Source organism: Rhinatrema bivittatum, chromosome 1 (assembly GCF_901001135.1).
Source record: "Rhinatrema bivittatum chromosome 1, aRhiBiv1.1, whole genome shotgun sequence".
NCBI classification, from domain to species: domain Eukaryota; kingdom Metazoa; phylum Chordata; class Amphibia; order Gymnophiona; family Rhinatrematidae; genus Rhinatrema; species Rhinatrema bivittatum.
The window spans coordinates 238,498,445-238,513,156 of NC_042615.1; the positions used below are offsets into that span (position 1 = coordinate 238,498,445).

A 14,712-nucleotide genomic window follows, 5' to 3' on the forward strand; every position below is an offset into this window, starting at 1 on the left:
GCCAGGTGAGATGGATCTGGATTGAGGGTCAAACAATTGGGAAGGGATGGTAGCCAGGAGAAATGCAAACAGTATCCAAATGGCATGATTTTGAGGACCCAGATATCCTTGGTTATCCGATGCCACATTTCCAAGAAAATTTGGATCCTTCCATCCACTGGAACAGAGGGGTATGGATTGTTTTGGTTTTAGTCTGACAGCGTTCTCACTGCTGAGGTCTGGCTGGACGTGGTTGCTGACTTTGGGCAGGAAGAGGCAGCAGACAGTACTGTTGAAAAGACAATTAGGGACTCTGGAGAAATACACGAAGAAGGAACGTCTTGATGTAGAAGGCTGTTTGGGAGCCATCGGGAGAGATTATACTACTACATTCTGGTCTTTTATCTGAGAGACTGTTTCTCTGAGCTTTTTGCCAAATAGATTGTCCCCTAAGCAAGGAAGGTCTGCCAATTTCTCATGGACATCTTCGTGTATACAGCTTACTCTAAGCCAGGGGTCGGGAACCCATGGCTCGCGAGCCAGATATGGCTCTTTTGAGGGCTGCATCTGGCTCGCAGACAAGTGTCGCCATACTTCGCGGTTCCCCGCTGACCCAGCTGCTCCCCGGTCCTCCGCAGCCCGGGCTTAAAATGCTGTCAGCCCGGGCGGAACGCGGCAGGACAGCTGGAGTCAGCGGCACCGGCGTGCTCTCTTCTCCCCCCCCCCCGCGGCCCGGAAGAGGAAGTGGAGAGCATCGGGTGCCTGCGCGGGAAGAAGAGACCACACTAGCGTGGTCTCTTCTTCCGCGCAGGCACCCGATGCTCACCACTTCCTCTTCCGGGCCGCGGGGGGGGGGAGGAGAAGAGAGCACGCCGACTGGAGTCATCCGGGTGCCTGCGCGGGAGTCATCGGGTGTCAGCCGGGTGCCAGCGCTGGAGTCATCGGGTGCCTGCGCGGGTCTTCCCGCGCAGGCACCCGATGCTCTCCACTTCCTCTTCCGGGCCGCGGGAAGAAGAGAGCACGCCGGTGCTCTCTTCTTCCCGCGGCCCGGAAGAGGAAGTGGAGAGCATCGGGTGCCTGCGCGGGAAGACCCGCGCAGACCGCGCAGGCACGCTAGTGTCCGACGGGAAGAAGACTGCAGCGCGGCTCGGAGGAAAATGAAAATCTTCAACCGCGGCCGATGGGACTCCGCCTTCGCCTCCGCGAGGGCTGAAAATGAAGGAGGTTAGCGTTGGGAGGTGGCTGCTGCTGCCGCGAGTTCCCGGGGGGGGGGGGGGGGGGGGGAGAAGGGGGAGAGAGAGAGAGTGAATGAGCGAGCAAGCATGTGTGTTTGAGATCCTGTGTGTGTGAGTGAGAGATTGCATGTATGTGAATGATTGAGAGCCTGTATATGTGAAAGAGAGTATGTCTGTGATTGAGATCCTGCCTGTGAGAAAGAGAGCATGAATGTAAGTTTACCATTGGGAACCTGTATGTGTAAGTTTGTAATTGAAAACCTGTTTGTTTGAAAGAGTATGTGTGTATGATTGAGATCCTTTGTGTGTGAGAGAGATCATGTGTATGTATGATTAAGAGCCTGTGTGTATAAGTAAGAGAGAGATCATGTGTGTCTGTGTCTGATTGACAGCTGGTTTAGGTGATGGAGCATGTGAGTATGTGATTGAGAGCCTGTGTTTAAATGAGAGAGAGAGACCATGTGTGTCTGTGTGTGATTGAGAGCTGATTTAGGTGAGGGAGCATGTGAGTATGTGATTGAGAGCCTGTGTGTAAATGAGAGAAAGAGAGGACATGTTTGTAAGCATGTGAATGAGAGTCTGTGTGTGAGAGAAAAAGACAGCATGTATTTATGTGATTGAAAGCCTGTGTGTGTGTAAGCGTGAAAAGATAGACAGCATGTGTGTAAATGTGTAATTAAGAGCCTATATAAGTGAGAGAGAAAAAACATTTGTATATGTGAGTGACTGAGAGCATGTGTGTATAGGTGTGTCATTGAGAGCCAGTGTGAGAGAGAGCGCTGGTATGTGACTGAGAGAGGAGAAAGTTCCAAGCAAACCACCCCACCTCCTGCTAATTCAGAACAATCTCAGGACACCTGGATATCAAATGTTCCCAGGTATGCAGAGCAAAAAAATTTTTGTATCCTTATTATTTTTCATTACTGGGTCTTTGTGTCTGTTATTTTGAAATATTTTGTTGGTATCTGGAAATGTTTTATATGAGTTTTTAATTATTGGATATTCCACTCATCAGCTGTTTCGAAATATGTTCTTTTTGTTAGTACAGTTTTACTGCTGATGATTTTATATTTCTTGATTTGTTTTATAAGGATGTGTGATGTTTCTTTTTTCCTTTGTTACACTGCATACAGAGACTCTGGCTTGTTGCAGTTTCCAATTCAGTTTTTGTCTGCATGCTTTTTGTTATGCGTTTTGGTCTATTTATTCTATGTTAGGTGAGGGACAGCACGTGATTCAGGTGAGGTTTTCTGCTGGCGTGTAGTTTCTGTGTAGGACTCTATAGCAGCCTGACTTGGTCCGTTTTCCTAATAGGAGATGTATTGGTGTCTTAAGGCCTGGTGTAATATTTTCAGAGACTTATTGTACTTTAAAAGTGTGATCTTACATAAAATGCACACATTTACTTGTATTTAGTTTTAAACATATTGTATGGCTCTCATGGAATTACATTTTAAAATATGTGGCGTTTATGGCTCTCTCAGCCAAAAAGGTTCCTGACCCCTGCTCTAAGCCATGCCATACACGTTCAGCCCCAATTGAGGCTGAGGAGGTATGCAAAACAGAATTTAATGACTCAAATAGATCATCTTCTGTATCTAAAAGCAGTTGGGGGTAATAACTACCACCATCTGTAGTTTGTAGAAAAGGCTTTAGCTTCTGAATAAAGTCATGGAGGTACTACACCATATAGAATTGGTAGATAGTGACGCAAGCAGTGAGCACGGGGTCTTGAAAGACTTTCTTGCCAAAGTTGTCAATAGCCAGTGGTCTTTTCCTGAAGGCGAATTTGAGTGAAATTTTTTTTTTTGTTTTGCTTTTTTTCATAGCAGACTCAACCACTATGGACTGGTGTGGCAGCTGATTGATGCCGAATCCTGGAGACTTTTGAATTCTGTATCTGACATCAGGCATCAGAGCAGTAGGAATGCCAGAAATAGGTGTCTCCACAATCCTTATCTGTATTATATTGAGGATGTTGCGGACTAGAAGGGCCACTGGTTCTGAAGGGATGTCCAAAATGTGATGAAGACAGAGAAGTTCTGAGCAGTGATCTTGTCTTTACTGACATGGACACCAAGTTTCGATCCCATTTTTTCCACAAACTTGGAATATGTTAGGTCCTCTGGGGGCAAGATGTAGTCTGGGGAATATGAAAGCTGGTCAGAAGGTATACCTGTATAATCTTCTTCTGAATCTAACGGCATGGGCTCACTTCTGGATGTCCCTGAGAGGATACTCCCTAGTCTACCACCTCTGACTGACTGGACTCCACTACAAGAGAGTGGGACAGTAAAGAATTAAGGGTTCTGATTATGTATTTACCCCTATAAGCGAGACTGGAACTCTGGTCTGAGGAATCACCACTGCAAAATGGAGAGAAGAGACTGGATAGTCCCTTCCATCTGCTTGGTCAAAGAGGTAAAGAAACTTCTCACCAAACTTGCAATCTGGTCAAGTGACTGATAGGTCCTCTGACTTGGTATGGGCAGTGGAACATCCTCTTCAGAGACCAGGATAGGATCCTGCATCTGAATGGGAGGTTTGTTGGAGGTGAATGGAACCATGAAATGTACTGGCTCTGATGCTTCCAAACAGAGACCCTCCATTAGTAACCTGGATGGAATGAGGGCTCTTGTTATTGGAGGAGGTAATCTGACTCCTCCTGCTAAAGATCTAGGATGGGTTGATATAGTTATGTTGGTAGAGCAGCCTGATGAGTGGAGTGTTGGGCTTGATGCGTCAATAGCTTCGAGGGAGTGGAATGCCTGGGTGCTTTGAAATGACGTGATCGATGGCTTTGGCAGATGTTTAGTGAGTTGCATCAAGGAATCTGGTGCAGAATGAGGAAATCGCATCAATGCAAGTGTCGACTGAGTCGAAATTCACCATTTGTTCTTGTGCTGTGCATCCTGGGGTCATGCAGAGGACCAGATGCATTTTATGGTCAGAGCATGAAAGCCTCGCAGTGCATCAATGAAGCAAGGGCCGCATGTACTGCAGGCTTTGGTGCATTGAGCATCAAATGCACTGGTATTTTGTGCATCAATGAACGATACGTCAAGTGTACTGGTGGGATATGCATCGGGCATACCAATACATCGTGCATTGATGTACCATGAGCAGACTATGATCAGACTTAGAGTGCATATGCTTTTTCGATGCAGGCTCCAATGGTTCCAATGACTGATGCCGCTTCTTTTTCAATGAGGAGGGGCTAACACTACTCGTCCCCACAACTTCAGCCTGAGCTGATGGGGGAGTCTTCAAGGAGCTCCTGCTCAACTCTTTTCCCTGCGAGGCAGATAGCGCTACTCAGTGGAAAGTGAATCTGCTGCAACTCCAGAGAGATTTACACAGCTCCTCAATTCTAATTGTCCTGGAATCTTGTGAGCGCGAGGACTTCTGTCTACAAACATAACAATTTTTTTGATCATGTTCTAGCCTGAGGCACTAATAATTTAGCTAATGGCTGTGAGGGGACATTACCTTGCCACAGATGTGGTTTTTGAATCCACTCATCTATGACTTTTTCTTCTGTCCCAACATTTTTATGAGTAATACTGAAAAATGCTGTTGGGGTTGCTGCAGAGGCAGCGAGGCAACTAGAAAAAAATTTACAAAGGAAGAATATCAAATTCAATAGTTCTAGAGAAAAATTAAAAGAGTGAGTACATGACCTTGCTTGGACAAAAAATTACTAAAGCATCTCTACTAGCTAGGAGAAACGAGTCTATGCAGTTCCGCCGGATGATGTCTCTAACATGTAAGGACTAATTCAGTCTGTTTATCTATGGAAAACATCTGTTACAGGTAAGTAATTCTGTTTTCTCAGCGGACAAGTAGGATACAAAGAGGCCAATATTTAAAGATAGCCAACTATGTAAGTTAGCCGGATAAGACTTATCTGGATAACTTACAAAGGATATTCAGCAGAACAGCAATGATACTGAATATATCAGGATAAGTGTTAAAGTTAGCCAGATAAATTTATCTGGCTAACTTTAGAACTGCTATGGGGTACATCTAACTTATCTAAGTTAGATGGATAAGTCCAAATATCAGTGCTTAAGTAGCTCTGCCCTGTCATGCCCATGCCTCACCCCTGACTTTTCTGGCTAAGTACTGCTATTGAACATAGCTGGATATTCAGAAGCTGATACTTAGCTGGATAAGTCCTTTTTATCCAGCTAAGTTCCGTCTGAATATTGGTCTGTGTCATTGCACATGTAAATCTCTAGCTACAGGTAGCCTTTAACAAAATAGGAAAATAAATGCATGCCAACAGGCAAATAATATGTTTTTGTTGACATACTATTTTATAAAAGTTTTACCCTTTTTTTTTTTTTTTTTTTTAGAAGGCAACCTGGAAATAAGAAATGGGCCCTAGGAGAGATAGAATTGGATTCTAAACCTCAAATAGAAAATTCAGGATAGACTGATCTAATCTACTGACATGTCGGGAATCCCTATCCAAATAGTAATGAGATATAAACGTGAGGACAGAACTCCACATTGCAGCTTTGAAGATCTCTTCCATGGAGACTAATCTTATATGGGGGCTACCCTTGCTATAACACTGTGAGTGTTGACATGACACTCCAGAGTCAAGCCTGTCTGGGCAAAACAAAAAGATGTAATTTGCTATCCAATTAGAAACAGCATGCATTTGGCTAACACCATTCCAGTCTACTGGGATTAAAAGAATCAAAATGTGGGTGGGCTTTCGAGGGCTTCAGTTTACCCCTTACAGAAGGTTAACACTCTTTTGCAATCCAGACTATACAAGCTTCTTCACCTATGCAGACATGTAGCTTTTGAAAAAATGCTGGGAAGATAACTAATTGGTTAAGGTGGAAGTCCAACGCTATCTTATGCAGGAACTTAGGATGTGTGGGAAGAACCACCCTGTTATTGAGAAACGTTGTGTAGGGCAAATAAATCAGTAGGGCCTCGTGTTCACTGACTATGTATACCAAAGAGACCATTACTAAAAATATGACCTTCTAGGTCATGTACTTCAACTTGGAGTCCCAATAACTGAAAGGGAAATGTTATTAGCTGAGTCAGTACCATTTGGAATCACATGATGCAGAAAGCAGCTTATAAGGAGGCTTCAACAGAAGCAAGCACCGCATGAATCTGACAAATAAGGGCTGTACAGAAATTTATCTTCCTTGTACATGGTGAAAGTAAACACCAATTGCACTGAGATGAACCCTAACAGACTTCAGACCAGACACTAAAAGTTATAGAAGATATTCAACCAGTTTTTGTCTGGGATAGGAGAAAGTATCTAGGATCCTTTTTCTCACATCATAAAGCAAACCTCATCCATTTAAAACCATATGACCTTCTGGTGGAAACATTCTTATATGCCAGAAAAATACAAGACATCCTCCGACAGGTCTAGGGAACTTAGAACTAACTTCTCACCATTCAGACTGTGTAGGGCTAGGGACCTAATGTTGGGATGACCCTTTTTCCCCTTGTTTTACCTTATGAGAATTGAGGAATTACCCAAATAATGTCACTCTGCAGGGGTTGTGAGCCCTTGGGCCGCTGCTAGGTTGATGCAGTCTGTGCATGCAAGCATGGGCCAGATCCTAGCATGTGGCAGGTGATGCATCACAAGACAGAGAGACTAGACAGGAGACCGGGATGGCAGTGCACAGACAGGTACAGAGTTCAGGCAGTGGTTGGGGCAGGCAGCAGACTAGCAAGGTCAGTGTCCAGGCAGGGGTCGCGGCCAGGGCCGGTGCAAGGGGATTCGGCGCCCTAGGCACCTTCAGCCTTGTGCCCCCCCCCCCCCATCATGCTGCCACCAGCCCGCCCCCCGGTCGCAGCCCCGACTCTAGGGGCAGGGACCACATGCCGCCACTCCCCCACCCTCCCCCTCCAAAAAACCCTCACAAAACACCTGGTCCAGCGGGAAGCCCGTGAGCGATCTGCTGCTCCCGGGTCGTCGGCTGCCACTAACCAAAATGGTTACCGGTGCCATTGGTTGGCCCCTGTCACATGGTAGGGGCTAAAGGCCACCTGCGCCATTTTGGTTAGTGGCAGCCGAGGCCCCGGGAGTGGCAGATCGCTCCCGGGCCCTCCAGTGGACCACCAGGAGGGCGTCGGGGGAGGGGGGGCTGGGCAGAATTTTGAAGGGGCACTTTTTGCCCCTTAAAAACAATATGAATGGTTTTCAATTTTTAAAAAATTGAAATATTTTTTTTGGCATACACAGAGGTGTGAATGTTTATGCAATATTATGCAACTTTACCACAGAATTGCCAGAGAATTAGTTAAATCCTTGCTGCAGAATCTTGGACCATCTGCAGCAGGAAACTGGAGGCTCTGGCTATAAGGATCAGAGTCCCTTGGGCTCTTCTGAGTTTTAGCGAGGTCTCTGCCACTAGAAGATATTCGTACAGGAAGACCCTTTCCCCAAAAGCTTTAACTTTACAGCTCTGACCCTGAACTCTGTTGTCACCCATGTGTCAGGACTCTGTATCCTGTTTGTTCTCTAAGAATTTCCTTTCCATCAAAAAGTGCTTGCTTGCTGTGCGCATTAAGCATATCCTCTTTCCTCTGCTCCAGGGCATACATGCTTAGGCCTTTAATTCCAACCCTGTCGTGGTAGGCTCTTTTCTGATGACCAAATATTAAAATATGAAAAATAAACTGTAAATCTTTCAGTCCTTTGCTTCCTTCACACACCCATAAACACGGTTTACTTTCAAAGCCTTAGACCTCATCCAACTAATACGACCAACGTTCCCACAAACACTGTCACAGGAAAGGCAGCTTCCACCACTGTGTCATCTTTTGGCAGAGAAAGGGCTGCTGCTAACAGATGAGAGAAAAAAAGGAGAAGGAAGGGGGAGGAAAGAGTGAATGTGCACACAGTATGTTGTGCAATACGGGGACAGAATCCAGGTTTTGTTTAAATTTCCAACCAACAAATTAAAGCAGGTCTAATTAAAAAAAATCCAATGCTCTTGCCCTACAGGTAAGGTTATTAAGAAATCTGACCAAGCTATGTGACAAATACTAACAACTCACATTTTTTAAAATTATGCTTAATATTTAGCCACCTACAGACACAAAGGGGCTTATATTTTAAATGTGCATAAATGGGCTTCCTAATGCCAGTTAGCTCACAAATTAATCAATGCACTATGCACAAAGGCTGCTGAAGTTGAAAACAAAACACACTGTTTAGCTAATATGCAGGCATGCTAAATACTAACATGCAGACATAGGCTAAACAGACACACAGAATGCTAAAGACCTCAGTGTACAAGAGGTCCCAGAGCAAAAGCGAAATGTAAGCAGTTTGTTAGCACTTTCAATTCTGATAGGAAATTACTAGGGTGCCAATTCAGCACAAGTCTATCTCTAAGAGGAAGCCATGTTCTTGGTGTTCCCCAGCTAGAAGTAAAAAAAAAAAAATAGAGCCTCCACCCATTCCTCCTGATCTTCCTCCCACTCAGCGACTACAAACCAAATGACACTCCCACAACCACTGCTTCCTCCTCTCATCCAAACGATGCAAATGAAATGTCGGTCCCCACTCCTCAGGATCCCCTAAAAAGTTCCTAATGCTAGGCTGGTGAGAAGTGACAGCCTGGTCTCCTACTGGCCCAGGACTGAGATACTATGGCCCCATTTACCAGGGGTTGCAAGTTTGGAGGCCCCTGAATAGTGAGGTTGCAGCTTTGCTGGACTAGTAAGAGATAAGGTTGTTGCTTCCTGTCAGCTTTATATTAGGGATTATTTTTTAGGGAGGATGTGGAATGTTTTTTAGGTGGCGGGTGAGAGAGAGGGAGAACCAGTAGGGTTGATTTGACATCGGGTAGGAGGGAAACAGCTTTAATTTTCTCTTTCAGCACTATTTGTAGCATACTAGAGCTATGTTTGGTGTGCTTTTGTAACATTCATGCACTGTGCACTTAAAATAAATCATGTGCTAAATTTTAGTGCATATTTTGTAGTGCACTTGTAGTATTTTGGTTACATATTGCTGTCTTTGCATGAAGGATTTACAAGAACAGAATCCAAATCACATAACAAAAAACCACAATCATAACCCACAGATACGGAAGTCAAGCAACCAATTCTCTCTCATATAATAGCCCAAATAAAGCCTCCGCTTCCTTCCTATATCGCTCTACAAATGTGGTTAAGCGTTTACATTATTTCTTTCTGACCAGTCAGGAGTTGTGCTGATGTTTCTAAATGAGTTTACATATGGCTAATACAGAGGGAGGTCAGAACAGGAACGGCACTGGGTTGCCAATACCACCAGGCATCAGCCTGCCTCAGCTGAAGATTAAAAAAGAAAAAATCTACAATATAAATGGGCTCTGACCGACGGCCCGCAAACGTGCAGTAGAGAGTAGCTCTACTGCGCATGCGCGGGCAAGAGAGCACGTCGGTCAGAGCGGAGCAACATGGCGCTGGGAGGAAACGGAGCCGTGTGAGGGCTGCCTTGGAAGTGGCAGGGAGGAGAGGCGGCGGTGGTAACCGAGCGTCGGTTGGGCCAGCAACGAGCCCGGTGGTGAGGCGCTCGCGAGAGAGTGACCCCCGGAGACCTCCCATCTCCGTGTCTGTGCTGTCCAGCGGGCCGCGCTTATCGGGACCCTGGGTTGCAGGCGAGCGGCCGACATTGTGCAGCAAGAATGAGGGACCCGAGCTGCTGCCGCCGCTGGTGCAACAACATCGGGAGAGGGAAAGGGTTCTGGATGAGGTGAGAGAGGAAAGAAAGGGAAGATGAGAGGGATGGAAGGAAGAGATGTTAGTGAGTAAGTGGGAAGGGTAAACGTTTGTGGAAGAAAAAGCTGGAGTGGAAAGGGAAGGGGTTGTGGCGGATGGGAGGGACAGGAAGGGCCCTTCGCGGGATGGGGCCGCGGCTGTGTGCGTCCGTGGGCCGGGTCCCGTTGTGGCGACCACCACGCGGGCGTGGCCGCGGGGGGGTGTGGGGCGCTGGGCGGGGCCGGCCCGGGCCGCTGCGCGGGCTGGCCGGCCCGGCTGTGCGTGCGTTTGGGCCGGGTCCCGTTGTGGCGCCGCGCCCGCGGGTGGCCGCGGGCCGGGGTTGTGGCGCGCTGGGCGGGGCCGGCCCGGGCCGCTGCGCGGGGCTGGCCGGCCGCGGCTGTGCGTGCGTCCGTGGGCCGGGTCCCGTTGTGGCGCCGCCCCCGCGGGCGTGGCCGCGGGCCGGGGTTGTGGCGGCGCTGGGCGGGGCCGGCCCGGGCCGCTGCGCGGGGCTGGCCGGCCGCGGCTGTGCGTGCGTACGTGGGCCGGGTCCCGTGTGGCGCCGCGCCCCCGCGGGCCTGGCCGCGGGCTGCGGGCGCGGGCCGGGTTGTGGAGGAGATGGGAGGGGAAGGAAAGAGAAGATGAGAGGGGATTGGCAGGAAAAGGTAAGAGGATAGGCTCTGACAGATGGCCTGCAAATGCGCAGTAGAGAGCAGCTCTACCGCGCATGCGCGGAACAGAGAGCTCTGACCGACGTGCCGTGCATCTCTCTACATGGGAGACGAGAACCGCGCGAGTTCAGTGCGCGGACAAGGAGTATCGGGGGGGGGGGGAGGGAGTTGGGACAGGAGGAACGTCGAGAGCTCTGACAGACGTGCTGTGCCGCAAGGGAAGGAGTGAGTCACATAGCGTAGTGACTGAGAGGGGATGGGAGGGGATGAGAGTGAGGGATGGGATTCGGAGAGGGTGGGGAGTGACTGAGGAGGGAAGGGGAGGGAGTGGGAGTGAGAATGGGAGGGAAGGTGAGAGTGAGGGAAGGGGGTGAATAAGACTGAGGGAAGAGAGTTTGAGTGGGGGGAGGGAAGGGAGGTGAGTGGAGGAAGGGGGGGGGGGTGAGTGACCGAGGGGAATGAGAGAGGGGAATGGGGAGTGAGGGAGAAGAAGACTAGAAGAGTGCCGTTTCCGAAAACTGAACCGAAAAAAGTTTTAATGTAGCCCGTTGTTACGGGCTTAACAGCTTGTTAATAATAAAACACAAGCTGCTCCCTCACCATCATACTTTGATGCTAATTAAAAAAAAAAAAAAAAAAAAAAAAAAAGAGAATGAATCCAGCTATAGGAAGAAATAACTTTCCATAGGCTCTACTGGGAATTTTTCAACACCAGTGATTAAGTCAGGTTGTTTGCCACAGAAGACAAAGGAGCTCAAGTTAAAAAAAAAAAAAAAAATCATAGCTGGTGCAAAGCACAAACTACCGCCACACAAACACAAAAGCATGCTAAAGGGTACATGCAATTCTAAACTGCTCATCTTTGCAGGTGCCAAGAAATATGAGTACGTTCCAATTTAAACAACAAGCGGAATGGGGCGTCTACACTGATGCAGCAGGCAGGGGTTATGGGAATGACTGAGTAAGCCAAGTGTTCCTTCTCCACTGAGGAGTACTATCGCTACATAATGAGAGTCATTTTCTGAGCTTTTTACACAGGTACCCAGGTATAAAAGGCCTTTGAAAACTGCCCCTCTCTCACTGCAAGTTAAAGCATGCATACTGTTTTTAAACATGGGGGGTGGGGGAGGGGAAGTACATGCGGTATTTTGTTTTTAAATCTTCACACTTACCCATGTGAAAAGTGCTTTGCCTCTCTTCAAAACAGGTACAAAGTACCTGCTGTCCCCCACCCTTCATGGCCCAAATTTTCAGAGGGAAACTCGACAGGGAATTTTCCTTTTAATAAAGGCTTGCAGGCCTCCTGGTCCAATTAAAAAAATGCCCCAATAACATGCAAATATGAGCAGTAAGATTCCAGCATCTGCTGTGAGGTATGAGGGCAAATGACACATGCTTTCAGCAATTGGGAAGCGCAGCAGAGTCCTTTCCAGGTGCGCCTGGCAGCGTGTCACTACACATGCACAAACTCTGCAAGCTAACATCACAGAACGCAAACATTTTTATTTACATTTCAAAAGCATTACACTTTAAGAGGTAATAAGACAACCAGTGGACAAATTATCTGGCTAAAGTTAGCTGGCTATCTTGTCCCAGATATTCAGCAGGATAAATGTTCTGCAGAATATTCCTTGATTAAAGTTATTAAGTTCACTTTAATCCTAACCGGCCAGCTTTTGAATATGGCCAGTTAGGTAACGCTATCCAGCCTTGTGTGGCCAGATAAAAAAATATTTCCAGTTAAGTGGAAGGTTAAGATATCTGATTAAGTGACACTCATGTGTTTAAAAAAAAAAAAAAGACTGGACTGCAGATCTCCCAGCCCAATTCCCACCCATCCCCCATACATTTGATAGGCCTCTGCTGAGTCTGTTCCCCTCACCGCCCACCAACATGTCCGAGGAATAAAGTAATGAAGCAAGACTCTTTGCACCAACCTTCCCTCCCCCTCCCCACTAAAAAAAAATAAGGCCTCATCCTCCCATTCCCCAACCAGTACCTGCCAGAATTGTGGGCCCATTTCTGGCACCAGGATCACACTATGCTGTGATCCTGAGCACTACCAGCATTACACTTCCATCGCTCCTGCCAGAGTAATGCTGGAAGCACCCGGGATTGCAGCGAATTGGGATCCTGGTGCTGGAAACAGGCCTAAGGTTCTGGCAGATACTGGGTATGTGGGAGGAGGCCTTATTTTTAGTTTCTTTTACTGGAAAATGGGTGGAGAGGGCTGGTGCCAAGAATCTCACTTAAATATTTATTTTTTCATCAGAGGCACCTGATGGGGATGCAGGATTGGCTAGCAGAGGCCATTAAAATTTATCGAGGAGCCAGGAGGCCCGCAGTCAAGATTTTTTTAACACATAAGATTGTCACTTAACCAGATCTCTTTTGAAGACATCAGGTTAAGCAGCAGGTTATCTAAGCACACAAGACTGGCTGACTTTAGACCGGTTATAGATGAAAATTAGACACGTTAACTGCATAACTTTATCCTGCCCCCAGAATGCCTTTTTACCCAGCTAAATTTTAGCTGGATAATGATTCGTTTGTCTACAATTTAGCTGGATATGTGTCTCAATATTCAAAAAATTGCCATTTAGCCGAATAACTTGTGAGTTATTCAGCTAAATGCCTTTGAATATTGACCCCTAATTCTCTGTCTGCCTCAAGAACATTTGGTGGCGCGTTCAAGAACACTGTAATATCATCCAGCACTGCTATTGCTGACTTGTCAATCACCGAGAAGGATTTTGATGCTGCCAACATAATACATGAGAGTTTTCACCCATTTTACAGCACTATTTAATGAAGGTTTAAATGCTTCCACATCATACAGAAAGCATTTTTTTTTTTAACCAAAGCTCTTGTGATGGAAATTCTTACATTTACTGTCACAGTGAGCCCTTCTTCCACAGATCCTTTTCCCAGAAGACTAGAACATGTGTTAAACATCTTTCTCCTCTGCTCATGGATACAATTTGTTTATATTTTTACATAGTTTTATATTCCCCCTTCTCCATAAATTGTTCAAGGGGGATTACAATAAACACTCATACAATCAAATGCACATAAATCATAAAATTAATACAGTAAAACTTAACTAACTCTTGCTTGTTTTAGTAAATCATTATTAAAAAGATATGCTTTCAACTGCTTACAAAATATATTTATATCAGTCACAAGACGTTAAGTGCTCCAGTAATTTATTACATAAAATAGGCCCAATATATGAGAATGCATGCCTATGTAAATTTTTATCTATATTTTTAAAAAGATGGAACCTTCAATAAGTTAGCCTACCCTGACCTTACAGTATGTGTAGGAGTGCAACAATCTATTTTGATTTTGTACAAATAAACAGACATTCACCAGATGCAAGTCATATCTCTATTGTGTACACACAGAGTGCATTCTCTTTCCTAGAAATCTAGAAGTAGATATTCAGCCACAATCCAGTTGAGATAGCTGGATATTTTATCTGGCTAACTAACTTAGCCAGGAAATACAGCAGCATGGCTGCACCACTGATACCCAGCTATTTAAAAGTTAGCCAGATAAATTTATTCGGCTAACTTCAGACTTGCTCAATAGCAGGTCCAACTTATCTAGCTAACTTAGGCCTGAATTTATCAAAATGCACTAAATATCGCATGCGATAGGAAAAGGGGCGTGTTTTATGGTAATAGGCTGTTTATCGCAGAGTGCACTATCTTAGCGCTTTGCATAGGTATTACCGCAAATTGTGATATCTTTTTCGCACTTTGCGATAAGTGCCAGAATTGTTGTAATTCCTTCCTACAACCACTAATGTTATCCAGGTAGAGAGTCCATCAAGCTAGGTTGAGAGAACATTGCACAAATCTCATCTTTGGGTGCGTTTCCTCACTCCGAAGGTCATCAAATCTTCACAAGAGACCACTGTTCTGTTCGTATGTCTCACTCTGAAAGTCAACGTGGCCCCTAACCCCTACACTAATACCTAAACCTCACCTCGAGTAACTAGGTGGGCCTCATATAGAGGTATAAATACCTACCTAGTATGAGGGCATCATAGCTAGGCTCGCTCGCTCTCTCGGGCCTGA

The 14,712-nt window shown here is 46.2% G+C and overlaps 1 protein-coding gene across 3 annotated transcripts in view; it reads right to left on the reverse strand.

Annotated features, from left to right (window-relative positions):
* Positions 1-14,712, reverse strand: part of POLR1A (RNA polymerase I subunit A) — a 271,640-nt gene that overhangs the window by 88,582 nt on the left and 168,346 nt on the right. The gene's annotated exons all lie outside the window — the stretch shown is intronic.